Source organism: Argiope bruennichi, chromosome 11 (genome assembly GCF_947563725.1).
Source record: "Argiope bruennichi chromosome 11, qqArgBrue1.1, whole genome shotgun sequence".
Taxonomy (NCBI): Eukaryota; Metazoa; Arthropoda; class Arachnida; order Araneae; family Araneidae; genus Argiope; species Argiope bruennichi.
The window spans coordinates 13,952,158-13,968,617 of NC_079161.1; positions in this window are offsets into that span (position 1 = coordinate 13,952,158).

The window sequence follows — 16,460 nt, forward strand, 5'->3', positions numbered from 1 at the left end:
TTCACCTTATTTTTTATTTATTTGGTTCAGATTTTCGTGTGGGAAACTCACGAAAGGTTCAGACGCTCGTACTTATTTTGTTAAATCCCTCTTTATCAGAATAACCTTACTACCCCAATTTTTATTTGTTTATTTTTCAATATCATTTCCTTTTAGATTAAGTTTCGAGTGAAATAAATAGTAAACAATCCGGATTATTTTCTTTGAAAAAAACGTGCGTTGTTGGTTTTAGATGATGAAATAGCTTTCATTATTTCGTCGCATAAGAAAATGCGATTGAAATGATAGTTTCACTTGTAAAAAAAATTCTACGACTACCGGAAGAGATACAAAAATTTATATAAATTAAAAATGATCTGTACCATTTTCTGAAATGATTTGTATTTTGCAGTTTTAAAATATCTCGCAATTTCTGACCTTATTAATGAATAGAATTAAAAAATGAGGCTATTTCTATAATTATTGACCTTAAATATCATATCTATAATAATTGACGTTATTTATTATAGAAATAATAAGTATTATAGAAATTAATAATTGACCTTAAATATTATTTCTAGTGTAATTGACATAAAATATTATATAAATAATAGGTATCAAAGAAAGTAATAATTTATCTTAATTATTAGAGAAATAATAAATATTATAGAAATTAATAATTGACCTTAAATATTATTTCTATAGTAACTGACATTAATTATTATATCTATAATAATTGACGTTAATTATTATAGAAATAATAAATTTATAGAAATTAATAATTGACCTTAAATATTATTTCTAGTGTAAATGACATTAAATATTATAGAAATAATAAATATGATAGAAATTAATAATTGACCTTAAATATTATTTCTAGTGTAACTGACGTTAAATATTATAGAAATAATAAATATGATAGAAATTAATAATTGACCTTAAATATTATTTCTAGAGTAATTGACATTAAATATTATAGGAATAATAAATATTATGGAAATTAATAATTGAATTTAAATATTATTTCTATAGTAACTGACATTAATTATTATATCTATAATAATTGACGTTAATTATTATAGAAATAATAAATTTATAGAAATTAATAATTGACCTTAAATATTATTTCTAGTGTAAATGACATTAAATATTATAGAAATAATAAATATGATAGAAATTAATAATTGACCTTAAATATTATTTCTAGTGTAAATGACATTAAATATTATAGAAATAATAAATATGATAGAAATTAATAATTGACCTTAAATATTATTTATAGAGTAATTGACGTTAATTATTATAGAAATAATAAATTTATAGAAATTAATAATTGACCTTAAATATTATTTCTAGTGTAAATGACATTAAATATTATAGAAATAATAAATATGATAGAAATTAATAATTGACCTTAAATATTATTTCTAGTGTAAATGACATTAAATATTATAGAAATAATAAATATGATAGAAATTAATAATTGACCTTAAATATTATTTCTAGTGTAATTGACATTAAATATTATAGGAATAATAAATTTATAGAAATTAATAATTGACCTTAAATATTATTTCTAGTGTAATTGACATTAAATATTATAGGAATAATAAATTTATAGAAATTAATAATTGACCTTAAATATTATTTCTAGAGTAATTGACATTAAATATTATAGGAATAATAAATATTATGGAAATTAATAATTGACTTTAAATATTATTTCTATAGTAACTGACATTAATTATCATATCTATAATAATTGACGTTAATTATTATAGAAATAATAAATTTATAGAAATTAATAATTGACCTTAAATATTATTTCTAGTGTAAATGACATTAAATATTATAGAAATAATAAATATGATAGAAATTAATAATTGACCTTAAATATTATTTCTAGTGTAATTGACATTAAATATTATAGGAATAATAAATATTATTTCTACAATAATTGACCTTATTTATTTGAGAAATAATAAATATTATAGAAATTAATAATTGATCTTAAATATTATTTCTAGTGTAAATGACATTAAATATTATAGAAATAATAAATATGATAGAAATTAATAATTGACCTTAAATATTATTTCTAGTGTAATTGACATTAAATATTATAGGAATAATAAATATTATTTCTACAATAATTGACCTTATTTATTAGAGAAATAATAAATATTATAGAAATTAATAATTGATCTTAAATATTATTTCTATAGTAATTTAGCTTAATTATTAGAGAAATAATAAATATTATAGAAATTAATAATTGACCTTAAATATTATTTCTATAATAATTGACCTTAATTATTATATAAATAATAAATATCATAGAAAGTAATAATTTACCTTAATTATTAGAGAAATAATAAATATTATAGAAATTAATAATTTAATTAAAATATTATTTCTATAGTAATTGAGGTTAATTATTATAGAAATAATAATACGATAGAAATTAATAATTGACCTTAAATATTATTTCTAGAGTAATTGACATTAAATATTATAGGAATAATAAATATTATGGAAATTAATAATTGACTTTAAATATTATTTCTATAGTAACTGACATTAATTATCATATCTATAATAATTGACGTTAATTATTATAGAAATAATAAATTTATAGAAATTAATACTTGACCTTAAATATTATTTCTAGTGTAAATGACATTAAATATTATAGAAATAATAAATATGATAGAAATTAATAATTGACCTTAAATATTATTTCTAGTGTAAATGACATTAAATATTATAGAAATAATAAATATGATAGAAATTAATAATTGACCTTAAATATTATTTCTAGTGTAAATGACATTAAATATTATAGAAATAATAAATATGATAGAAATTAATAATTGACCTTAAATATTATTTCTAGTGTAATTGACATTAAATATTATAGGAATAATAAATATTATTTCTACAATAATTGACCTTAGTTATTAGAGAAACAATAAATTCTTTTCGAATTGATTTAATTCAGCTGTAATTTATGGTAATTAAATTCTCTGAAATTAATCTTACTTTTTCGACTGCTACTTATATGAAAAAGCAAACATTGTAATCTTCAAAAAATTAAAAACCAAGATTTTGACACGTCCGGAAAACGCAATTATGTCTGTAAACATAATAAATCAAAATATATTTGAGTCAGACGGATGAAATTTGGTATTGACCTAATGGCATTGTATTTTAATGCCATTTAAATTTTAAATACCAACCATTCGAACGAAATCTGCTCGTACGTGAGTCCGAGTAGAAGCAAGCATAACTAGAAAAGAAAAAGAACGAGGTAGTCAAAATGTGTTACACATATTTAACATCTAAAATATAAATCCATGTGAAATTCGGAATGAAATCCCAGAAGCTAACGTTTGACGGGGTGTGCTTTCTCATGAAAGCATAAACAGATTACCCCCCCCCCCAAAAAAAAACTAACTTAAATAAATGAAATATTATTATATAGTCTTGTGATTGCATTTGAAGTCCTATGTCTAATTTTGGTTTTAAGCGATCGGAAAAAAATATGTCCAAAATACATATTAATTTTTCTGATACATCATTAGTAACCCGCATGCTAATGACTAATCTACAATAAAAAATATCAAAGATCGATATTTCGTAACTGTTATTGCTCGCCTGCACTGTCTAGCTCAAGCGATTTTGAATTATCGTATTCACAGACAGACAGATGGACATAATTCCAAAGCAACATGGAATTTGGAATATGTATTATGTGAATTGTTTGCATTATGTGAATTCGTCTGATCTCGAGTTCAAATATTTTTGCCGATGACAACACTTTCTCTATCATTTATATACGATAAAGTAAAATTGCAAAAACTTTGATGGATTCAACTCTCTAGTGCGGTATCTGAAAATAAAAAATTGAGCTAGCATGGTGTTCAAGTCCATCCCTAAGATTCAAAATTTTTATAACAGAGGAAGTGAGATAACGAATTTATCAGAAATTTTGCGAGATCGTTTCGGGAGGAACACTCCTGCTGGTTCTTTCAACTTTATTTAGACAATGCTCATTTTTGTTTTCATTCTAAATCGTATAATTATTTTTTTTAAACTTGAAACTATAATAAAACTATTTATACAGCTTCTAAACACTGATACACTTCTTTGATAAAAATTAAACATCTCCTCCTCTCATTTTCATTTCACCCTTATTTTGCTGAATTTAAAAGCAAAAAGTGCAACCGGAAAAAAAAAGGTTATTTACCGTAATTAAAAGCACACAATATTATCTATTTACTATTCAATTAAGTTATTGGCTATCATAAAATTATGCGTAAACGGTGCATTTCAATTGAATTTCTTATGCAAAATCTGATATTTAAGTTTCCCTGACAAAACCTTTTTAAACTTAAAATGACCTTCATCGGAGGGCATCTAAATATGAGGATACTCAGAGTTTTTTGCTTCCCTGGTGGACATATTAATGAACATGGGAAGGGGGGGGGGGAGTTACATCCACTTTCATGACGGGAATCATCTACTAAGGGGGGATTATATCCTGGCATAATGACAGGCATCAAGACTGAATATTAGATCACACCTCCGTGTCGTCGCGGCAAAGGTCATTCAGATTACTCCAAAAGCCTAAGCAGGGCGGGTGTAACTCCGTTAATGTATACATAAAATTATGACATACACTTTAGGTGCATTATTATTAATAGTTTTGCACTTCTGTTCACTGTGTACAAAAAGATTTCTAATGGGATCAAATGACATAAGGCAAATGTGCAATTTAATCTAAATCTAATTCTGCATCATTATTACCCATTTTACTTCCTTTCCCGTTTTGAAAATAGGCAGATACTTCCGATATTGAAATGTCACAGCACATTTTGCATCCAACAGGAAATTATCTAAAAAAAGGATGTAGATAAAAATAATTGGAAAATAACTAGCATAATTGTTTAGCTTACCGCATGTATTTCCACACATAGAAATTTTTTTTCAATAATTTCACAAAAAAATTTAATGAAATAAGATAGAGAATAAAACTCATTATGCTTTTATCAGAGAATATAGGAAAAAAGCAAAAGTAAAAACACTATATTCCTATCATAATACAATCTAAGAAAAATAGGTAATTAATTATTTGCAAAGTGAACATGCCTTGAATTTCATTGCAACAATGAAATATAATGCAGCAAATTAAAGATTAAAGTATTTTTCAAAAATTACTACAATTAGAGAAAAACCTGCATATAAACTAAATTTTTATTATTGAAAGAGAAGTTTTTTTTTTTCAGTTTACAGGTTATTAAAATTCCTTTTTGTAAAGTAATTTATAAACATATTATTATTAAAACCGATAAAATAGTGTTTAATATTAAATCAATTAAAATATAGATTAAAACTTGTAAAAAATTGCCAATGTTGATAATTCTAGGTTTAGTGTTGTTCCTATAGAATGGGACCGTTCTCTCGCACTCATATGTATATTCAACTTTATAAGCAGTAAAGATTTATTTGAAAACAAAAATTCTCACTGATTCATAAAAAAATATTGGCAGTGTTCGACTCTTATTTTTTGAAGGCATCGAGACGCTGTAAAAAATGAATATTAAATCTTCGAGTTTTCATTAAAACGAATTTTTTAAACATTTATTTAATCAAAAAATATTTTGAAGTAAAGGTGTCTAAAAACTTCTTTTCAATCACTATAATTACTTATCCATGATGTCAAAGCAACACACGTGGTGCTGAAACACATTTATAACAGATAAATTGGAGCATTCTAGATGCAATTTCATTCGATTAAGTTTGGATCCTATCTAGCAATTTTCTTTTCTTGGGGTCAATGATGTTAACAGAACTCTCTACTCTGCAACAAAGAGATTCATTCTTGTTAAAGCTTGTCTTCCTTTTCTCGAGTTCATTGAACTATAAATATCAAGACCATTCTCCCCGTGTTTATTCAAACATCATTTGCAATTTTCCCACAATTCATCCTCCTCTGCATTTACAATTACAAAAATAAATAAATAAATAAAATCCAAATTTAAAAGAAAAAAACTCTTTGATTTTTTTTATTAGTATTCTCTATGTTTAAAACCATTCCGAGCCCGAAAAATACATATTTAGAATTATGTCTGAGAACAGGATGACGCAAAAGCTTTGGAATCGGCAGTTGAAAGGTGGCACCAAATTTTTAGATATCTATCAGATTTAGAATGATTGCCCATTTAAAGGAAAGATTACGGAATTCTTGAACTCGAAGTTCTTAATCTCCAGATTCATGATATGAATATTGATATGGTATTGAAATACTCAGCAACTCACTCCCTTTACAACTAAAGAAATGTATAAAGATGTATTTGAAAAAAAAATTATAACATATGGGTCTGTTATTTGGTTTATTGGACAGACAGACAAATAAATCAGACAAATAAGTCAGACAAATAAATAAACTTCAACAGCTTCAATGTAATCCGTTACTTGCTATAACTAAAGCCTATAGCAAGGGTATCCACAGACGCACTTCAAATTCTCAGTGGTTGCCCCTCCGTCGCTATAATTATTAAAAGAGATTGGGAAGCGGCTCAGTTAATTAGGGAAGCAAAGAATGTAAAATATTCAGGCAATAGGCGCAACTTTGATTTTGAAGTATCTACCCCATCATGGCAAATCAAAAGAATTACATGGAGCTAGTGTGTAGATGTTATGGCTACACATGGATCAAAAATAGGTGAAAAAGTGGGTTGTGCTTTTGTATGGTATGAAAAGGAATAAGAAAAGGAATCAAGAAAAGTTATATTGAATGAGAAAGCAACTGTCTTTATGGTGGAAGTGGTGGCAATCAGAAATGTTCTAGAGTTTGACGTTCAACGCAATATAAAAGTGGCAAAAGATAATTTCTGATTCCAGATGGGCTTTATTGGCCCTTGATTCCATCGGTGAAACAAAAAAAAATAATAATAATATTGAATATAAAAGAAAAAGCTTCTGAGTTTGGAATTGAAATGATCTGGATCAAAGCTCATCGTGGGTATATTAGAAATGAAAAACCAGATACACTAGCTTATAAAGCTTGAAATTAGAAACCCAAGAAATATTTTTCCATGAGTCCAAAATCCAACTCAGAAATGAGACTAAAAAAACTACTAAAAATTAAGGATTAGCAGGGTAGATGGAATAACTCCATCAAGGGGTGAACAACCTATCAACATTTTAAAAACGCTTCTGTTAACCGAATTGGGAATGATTTTTATCTTAACCAAGTATACACTGGAAAGTCGTGTCTTTGACAAAAATTCGACTTGTCAGTGTGGCACCGAAGAAGCCTCTATAAATCACGTGATCAACGCCTTTACACTATGGCGAGCACACAGACTCAGATGGCCGAGAAATAGAATGTCTCTTGACGTCGAAGAACTCATAACAATTCCAGGCATTAAATATTCTGTTAGTGACATTTTATCAAATCTCTTGACTTTAGTTCTCACCTAACGTAAAAAGTTAACTGACATTTAATGTATTTTATGCATTTTTAATATTTCACAATTTAATAATGTTTTTTTTATTTTTTTTCTGTACCAATTTGAGTTTTCTCTAGAGGGTTCTTTGCTGTTTGCAAGTGTTCAATGCCATCAAATGTCGTTTTTTCCTTCGTGCTAGGTGCGGTTGCTCTACGGCGGCCCCATCAAGTTTCCCGCATAGTCTCTGGCTAAGTCGGCCCACTTGCATAGTCAGAAAGTGCTGAAAAGCAGCCTTATGGAGGTGTCTGGCAGTTACATTGATCAATAAAATAAATAGTAATAATATTGTGTGTGTGTGTGTGTGTGAAAGAGAGAGAGAGAGAGAGAGAGAGAGAGAAAGAGAGAAATTGCAGTGTTTTAAATAAGACATTTTTGACAAAATCAGTCCAGAATCAAATGGGAGAAGTAAAGTAAAGATTAGACTTTTCACATGGCTAAGTCAATGGGGTCTTTTGACATTTTTCGGAAGCAAAGGGTCGTGTGGTTCAATTTCCATCATAACGATGTTGTCGCTTCTGTTCAATTTGTCAAAGATTCTTTGTGATAATTTTTTATGGAAGTGTTTTAATGCAGAAAAGATGAGATATTTGAGAAGGCCGTTATTTCTGACAAACCACAGCATATTATTAATTTACCGAACCGTTACATTTTGCAATATTTCAAGTATTGTGATGTGGGGTTTTGCTGAAGTCGCCAATATAGGCGATGCAAAAGATGCTTATGCTTTATCACGGCGATGCATTTCCGTTGACGTTTGCGTGTGTTATTCTTAAAATATTTATTCTGATCTGAAGTATAAAATAATGAAAAATGAATTACTGTCAATAAAACATAGAATAAATAAAACCAAACCTATGTTAACATCAAAGGTTAGAATTAAAAAATACAAATATTTTCCAGGGAATGTAAGAAAACACCAGATAAGTCGATGAAAGATCAAATATTTGCTTATATTTCATACAATCGCAGATGTCAGTTGGCAAACACAGATAAATTCTGATGGAAAGAAAAGCAGAAGGCAAGAAAACGCAGAGTCAAAAATAAACAGAAAAGCAAGGTAACAGACAATCGGACATAATAGTTAAAATTGTTGCTATGAATAGGATTGTATAATTATAATCATATAATTCCTTGCATGACTTTATTATTAGTATTATTTCCTTTTCTCATTTAGAAATATATTTTTATGCATTTGTTATGTTATTTTCTAGCGCAGTTGGCTCAAACGCAAGAAAAAATAGCTTTAAAGAGAGCTCCTACGGTTCTTTATGTCAGTCCTTCAGGCAGTATAATCCACAAACCCCAAAAATAAAGAAATCTGGAAAATTAAAGAAGAGAAAGGTCAAAGAGATCAAATGGATTAGATTAAACAGGATTAAGACTCACATCGGAATATGAGGAAACGAGACAGCAGATGAATTTTCAAAAACGGCTGTACAGAAAGACCAAATAGATATTGTAGTCCCAAAATCATTCCAAATGCTAAAAAAGGAAATTAGGAGAGATGACCTTGCAGTGGCAGGATAGATGGATAATGTCGAGCAAAGGACGCTTAGCATATGAATTCATACTGGAACAAAAAATTATAAAGAAAGAGTATTTCGCCCGATGATAGTGCAAATTATATCGGAGTATAGAAAATCTCCTCAATACTTCTACAGATTCGGAAGGATGCAAGACAATACATATATATATGTGAGGAAATAAGCTGAGTCTAGCAATACATAACCGAATGTGTCGAACTCAAAGAAATTAGAGGAGGACTTATTATCTATACTACTATTATAAATGTGAAAGTTTGGATAGATGGATGTTTGTTAGTGAATCAAGCCAGAACGGTTGGACGGAATTGGATGAAATTTAGCACAGAGATAGATTATAGTCTGGAATAGGACATAGGCTACTAATTATTCCGGTAAATTGAGTGGATAATTTTTTATTAATTAAAAACTAACTTTCCCACCAAAAATCTGAGGCCAAATCCCACCAAAAATGAGTAAGGCTTCAGTTTTTTTCCCCCACACTAATGAGGTTAGGCTTAATATATTTTCGACCGATTATTTCAAAGGATTCTATTTATTTTCTTGGTGTTTGATACATTTAAAATTAAACATTGTTAATGAATCGAACTTTCGGATTCATTCTGTAAATTAGAGGAAGACTTATTATAGATAATAATTTTAATACATTATTACAACACCCTGGAAATATAAAAATATTAAAAGAAAGGATGGAAAAGTTTTCTAGCCTTTTACCCACAGTTTGAAAATTCTTTGAACTTTTGTTGACTGTTGTTTCCTTATCCAAAAATTTGGATAGTTAATGAGCATAACGACCAGTCACAATAATCCCTGTTTATACGGTTTAGTTCTGGGGTAATTGGGTGACGCTGTAATTAAAAAAAGCTCCTATGGTTACTGAACGGATGTCAGGTCAATGAAACCGAGATTTGGCGACAAAATTAATAACAATTTTGGCGACAGGACCCATAGGACGCAAATAATGCGGATTTTACTAAAAGTTTCTGTGCCCTATTTTGAAAAGTATTAAAAAAAATAGAAGACCCAGTTGAGCTTGAATGAACAGTTGAACAAGTTCTCTGAGCGCATCATGCTGACTATTATTGTTTCTCTGCTTATGTTCAGCTGTTATTTGCAACTGCTGGTATTGTATATGCTTCAGCTGAATTTTGCTGCCTGCATGTTCATGTTTTCTTGTAGAATAAAGCATTAATTATTTGTTGCTGAACTTATTGGGCTGTTTCTGCGTTTACACACTACACCAAAGAAATGGATTTTCCTGATTTTTGGAAATTTTCCGTAACAATATTCATTTTAGAATGGATAGCTGATTTAATAATTGATGTTACTTTAGCCTTTTTTTTATTTTGATATATATCATAGTACGTTAAAATAACGAAGTTGGATTTTAAAAGTTGGCAGCTTTTTTAACATACAAATTTTTTTCAACACTATCCGCGTATGGCAGTTAGCTGATCCGCCGAGTATAATGATTCTATTTAATAATTAATAATGCAGATAAAATTGCATATCCATGATTCCGTCAAAATGTCAGCTATTCATGTTGTGACGTTTTAATTGTCTTGCAATACATTGTACACATGAATCTTCCCGATGGAGACCAGTTCCAAGGAATCATAAATATTAAAAACATGCAATGCCAGTATACATCTAACTATCGTAGTACTGTAAAAATGATGCAGATTTTAAAAAGAATCCGTCAATTTTAGCGTATAATAATGGAAGAAAATCACGCGCTTAAATATTTGATGAAACAATAAAAATAGTTTGAATTTGAGGGCAACAATGTAATCTATCGTTGAAAATTAGTCAGAAAAAATTATCAAAAGTTAGAAAAAGTTGGCTGAATATATAATCAATATAATTGAAAAGATAATTTTGTTGATTTTAAGAGAACATAAAAATGATTTTTTATGCCGTTTGCATAATATATATATATATATATATATATATATATATATATATATATATATATATATATATATATAAAGTAACCAATCTAAAGTTAGAAATATTTTGAAAACGAAACTAAATAGTTTCGCAATCACAACTAAAAAAGAAGCCAAAAAAGGAACAGGAAAAACTTCATAGTATTTAGAGAGCGCAAATGCAGCTACTTCTAAAACACAGATGAATTGAGACAAAAGTAATAAAAACCAAGTTAATAGGAAAAAATCAAATTAAACCAAATAAAAAAAGAATCCGGCCTGAAGACTTTTTCAAGGGTCACCCTCAGGAAGGGATTAAAAAAGAAAGGGATTTTTTCTGCGAAGGAATGCAGATTAAACAATCTAATAATGATTCCCTGTGATCCGAAAATCCCCTGAAATTAGGCCTAAGAGATATAAAATTTTAACAGAAAGGAAAATACAAAACAATAAATTAGACGAATACATCCACTAATAAGCAAAAATACAAATAACAATAATAACAAAAATAACCATAAAATAACACTCAAACTAGTAATGACAACAAAAAGGAAAGAATATACGATCAGCAGGCAAAGAAATTTCTGCTGCTGATATTTTCTTTCATTTTTATTTCTTTCATAATTTGATTTTTTCTTATTAACTTGGTTTTTATTACTTTATATATATATATACGGGGAGAGAGAGAGAAATAGATAAAAATATGATATATACAAATTGAAACATAATACTTGAAGCAACATTAAATCTCACTGCGGAATTTATCTTGTGAATCCATTTTCTTTTACTTAATTGATTTCATGTAGCATAAAATAGGGATGACTAGTAATAAGATCTTTACCTGGAGATCAGAAGTTTCCAGATTCGAAACCCGATTTTGCTAAATATCAAACATGTATGTGGAGATAGTACATATTCAATTTGACAAATGGGCCAAACACCTGATGGTGCATTAAGGAAAACTGGAGGTGCCAACTCAAGTGTTGTCCTCGTCGTCTGACTGGGGTTCAATTCAGAAGTCCAACCCCAATTAGCCTTAAAATTACTTTTCATTTGGGCATTAATACAACAATATTAAATTAAATCCTGTAGCAGACACTCTTTTTTTTTGAGGGGGGGGCTCAATTATTTATTGTAAGCCTGATATACTCTTAAAGCGTGCCCGTTGTTTTAGAATGAATTTGTATATAAATAATATGGAAAAATTATAGTAAAAAATGGAACGATTCACGTCATTAGAATCACCAAGACTTATTATATTCGAAAATAAATTACTTAAGGATACAACATAAAAAGATGTGGCCAGCTTTTAAAGTATATCAATATTAGTTTTTTCTTTTTAAAAGCGAGAAATGCGTCTTCCAAATCTTCCATAAAAGTGTTATGTAACATGAAAAATAAAAAGTGTTAGATTTTTATGTTCCTATAAGTCATAAAAATCTTATAACACTATAAGATGTGTTTAAAAATAACCAATTTCACCAAAACATTTAAAAAAACTATTGCAAGTTAAAAATATAAATTCTCAACAAACTGCCAGTGGAATTTTTTTGGAAATAGAGAAAACATCGATTACTATATTTCAACCGGTATTTACGAGTTTTCAATGGTTTTGATGTATTTTCGATAAACAGTTTGATTTCATTTTTCGAAAATAAAAGGCACAACCATTTCTGAAATATATATGTTATATAATTTATGAGTGCTCAAATAGAAAAGTAATATTCGAAGGAATATAGAATCGAATGTCACTACAGTCTCATTTATATTACTAAAAGGAGAAATAAGTAAAAATTACAATTTATTATCCATATTTTCCAATAAAACACGCAATAACATACTGTTCAACTTCATCCAGGTAATCTGAAATCTAAATATATTATTTGTTTTGCATTTAAATTGGAAATTTTTAAGAGAAAATTTAAAGATGCAAATAGGGATTGCAATACCGGACCAAAAGTTCAATACCGGTATTCGGTATTTTTTAGATCTTAATACCGGGATACCGGTTTTAATACCGGTAGTAGAAATTTTAGAAAAATAAAGGAATTGTTTTATTTGCCAGTTTTATTAGAGAGTGTAAATATTACAAAAAATAATTTGTAACCTATAAATTATAACAGTATATAAAGAATCACAAAAAAGTAAAGGAACGCCTTATTTATTGAAATGACAAAAAAGTGAAAATATCACTATTCAGTCTGTGGTACTATTACAAATTTTTGAAAAGTGATCTTAAAAAACATAATGCATCAACTGTACTGTCATTAAGCCTGGAACGTAATTTTGTGCAAAAATTTCCAGCTGCCGAAAACGCTCTTTCGACATCTACGTTAGTTGGTGGTACTGTTAGCAATGCGCCAATCTTTTCCAAGTATTACAAGTCCAAGTTAGCTTTTTCCAAGTATTTACATCTAAATCCCAAATTTTCAAATAAATCGATTTCTCGTCGGATAGTTTTGGATCTAGCTGATTTCTGTATTATATTTTGGTTCGTTGAAATTTTTTTATTTATCACTAATTTTAATTTTTGTTCAAGAGACAATTCCTTCTTATTATCGACATTAGTGTCATCATAATCTTCGATAACTGTACCAAATTCTTCTGAATGTAGATAGGTTTGTGGGTAAAAATTTTTAAGAAAATTTACTACAAACTTGATCAGATTTGAATTGGTTAGTCTCTTTTCTTCTTTTTCATTTTTAAAATCATTATAAATATGTAAATACCGTAAGACATTCTGCATTACTAATTATCTTTAATGCTTACATTTCATAAAACCGCGAGTCTTCATTGTTAAATGTAAACATCTCCTCTTCATCTTTCCTCTCACACCTATTTTGTCGAATTAAACCCATCTTAACGCATGCGCAAAAGCGCGGAAGGTTTTACAATCCGTTGTCAAACAGTATCTTATCACTTCTCTTGATTGTAGGTTGCAACTTTGTATTCACAGTCTAATTCATTTCGAACGTTAGGGAGACATAAAAACAAAATCCTATACTATTCTGCTATGTTGGCGATCCTTGAACATATAGTGGAGACAATTTTAAAAATTTCTAGTAAATACCGAAAAAACGGTATTTAAACTTATGAATACCGGTATTACAAAATTGTACAAATGGCTCAAAATATCGGTATTCGGTATCCCGGTATACCGGTATTGCAATCCCTAGATGCAAACCTTTAGTCAGAAACATCAGAGCAAGAGGATGTTATAGGTTTAATTCGTCAATTTTTAATAATAGTTTCCTAGTAATAGATTTAATTTAATTTTTACAATAACATTTATATAAACTATGCATTTAATATTACCACAACCTTCGAGTGTATATATACATTAATTTAAACAATGAAAAGCATTATTGCAAAGTATAAATAAAATGTTTTCAAATTTTATTTAAATTAGAGAATAGAATGAACTGAAATTAAATCGGCATCTTTGAGTTTGATCTTGTTTGTGTTTTATGGAACGCGTTCAGCTTTGTTAATAGTGGTTGTGTGTTTATACAGCTCCTCAATTTTGTTTATATTTTGTGTGAAATTACGAAGAAAAATATACCATTTTTGTGTTTGATCAAATATCAAGACATTGCGAATCGATCGGTAAGGATAATTTTTAAGTTATTTTTGTCTACTTCTTGAAGAAATGGAAATTTAAACTTATGTATTGAGTGATACGCCTACTTGAATGCAGCCATTTTGTTTTCAAATGATCTATTGCGCATGCCTTGAACGAATTGAGAGAACCATTCTAAAGGTGAATTCTATCAATTAATTTATTTTCATCGGACCAGGGTCCTGTTCCAGCGGTATTAGCTGCAACATTTTTCTGGGAAAGTTACCCGAAATTTTTTAGTTTAATTATTCTTCAAATGAAATATTGATTTGTATTGGATAAATTATTAATATTCCCTTACCAATTAGCACAATAGCAACAACATGAATTAATTAATTTAGTAAAATCAAGAAACTTTAGAAAAGTTGGCAACGATAGCAACATCGTCGACCAAAATTTTACTTGTTATTTAACTAACCAACGGCGTCTCAAATTTTGACATGGCAGATGATCCAGAAGACTTCATCAAATCAGCAATTACTATCCAATCCTCTGTTTTCTCATTTTTGGAGACTATCCCAAAATTAAGCAAAGATAATAGTAAAAGAATCAGAGACTTCATGGAATCAGACTTCGTTTCCGTGGTCTCTAGACAGCAAGCAGTATTGCAGATGATAATAGGCAAATTGCATGAAAAAGTTGAATTTATCGATACAAAATTAGATTTAATTGGAACGAGGAGTATGGAAGATATGGAAAGAGCCACATACGCTAAAGTTGTAAAAACAACAAGACAGAGGAGAAGAGAAGAGGGAAGCGTCGTTCTTATTTATCCCAAAGATATGGAAAAGGAAGGAAATTTGAAAGAAAAACTACAATCGGCCATAAACCCTGCAAAAATAAAAATAGGAATTAGGAATCTAAGAAATCTAAAATTGAAGTTGCTAATGAGGAAGAAATAAAGAGACTGAGCGAAGAGATTAAGAACAACAATTCTTTGAAGGATGATGTCCTTATAAAAAGGCCTAAAAAGATGCCACCAAAAATAATAATTTATGAGTAGAAGAGAACTTCGATACCGAAAAAGTTGTTTGATATAAAAGTATTATCGAACAACTTAAAGAGCAAACTGACATATTAGCCGAAGCAGAAATACATCAGGAATACCTGATGAAAACAACAAAGTCAAATAATTGGATAGTGTCAATCGATCCAGCATCATTTAAAAAGATAATGAAAAACAAAAAAGTCAATCTAGGTTGGAAAAAACTATCTTTAAGGGAATACCTTAGAACGAGACAATGTTTTCACTGCTATCAATATGGCCACTTAGCAATTAAATGTCCTGATAAAGAAAAATATAGCATGGAGTGCACGAGATGTGGGGGAGAGGGACATAAAGCGGAGACCTGTCAAAACGACCTGTGTTGCCACAATTGTAAAATACATAACGAGAAATATAAAAGTAAATTTGATCTTAGCCATGACTCTAAAAGCAGACAGTGCGAAACATACCTTAACGAGCTCGAATTCCTTCGAAAAAAAAATAGATTATGGCCAATATTAGTTCTAATTTTTCTCATACGTGCAATTGTCCTCTTTCTTTGGCACTAATTAACTTAAATCATGCGCGGTCTGCTGCTCTTATGCTCGAACGGGACATTATTTTTCGTGAAGTTGACTGCATTTGCATTACGGAACCCTATTTATATGAAGAACAGTTGGTCGGGATACCAAACGGATATAATGGAATTTACAGCAGTGAAAGTAGAACAGCAATCATTATAAAAAACAGCATTAAATTTATCCCAATTCAAATTGAAAAAGATTTTATTGCAATCAACTGCTCTGGCGAAAATTCTCAAACAATAGTCATATCAATATATTGCTCACCTTCAGAAGATTTACACCCAAATTTAGAGAAATTAGAAAAAAC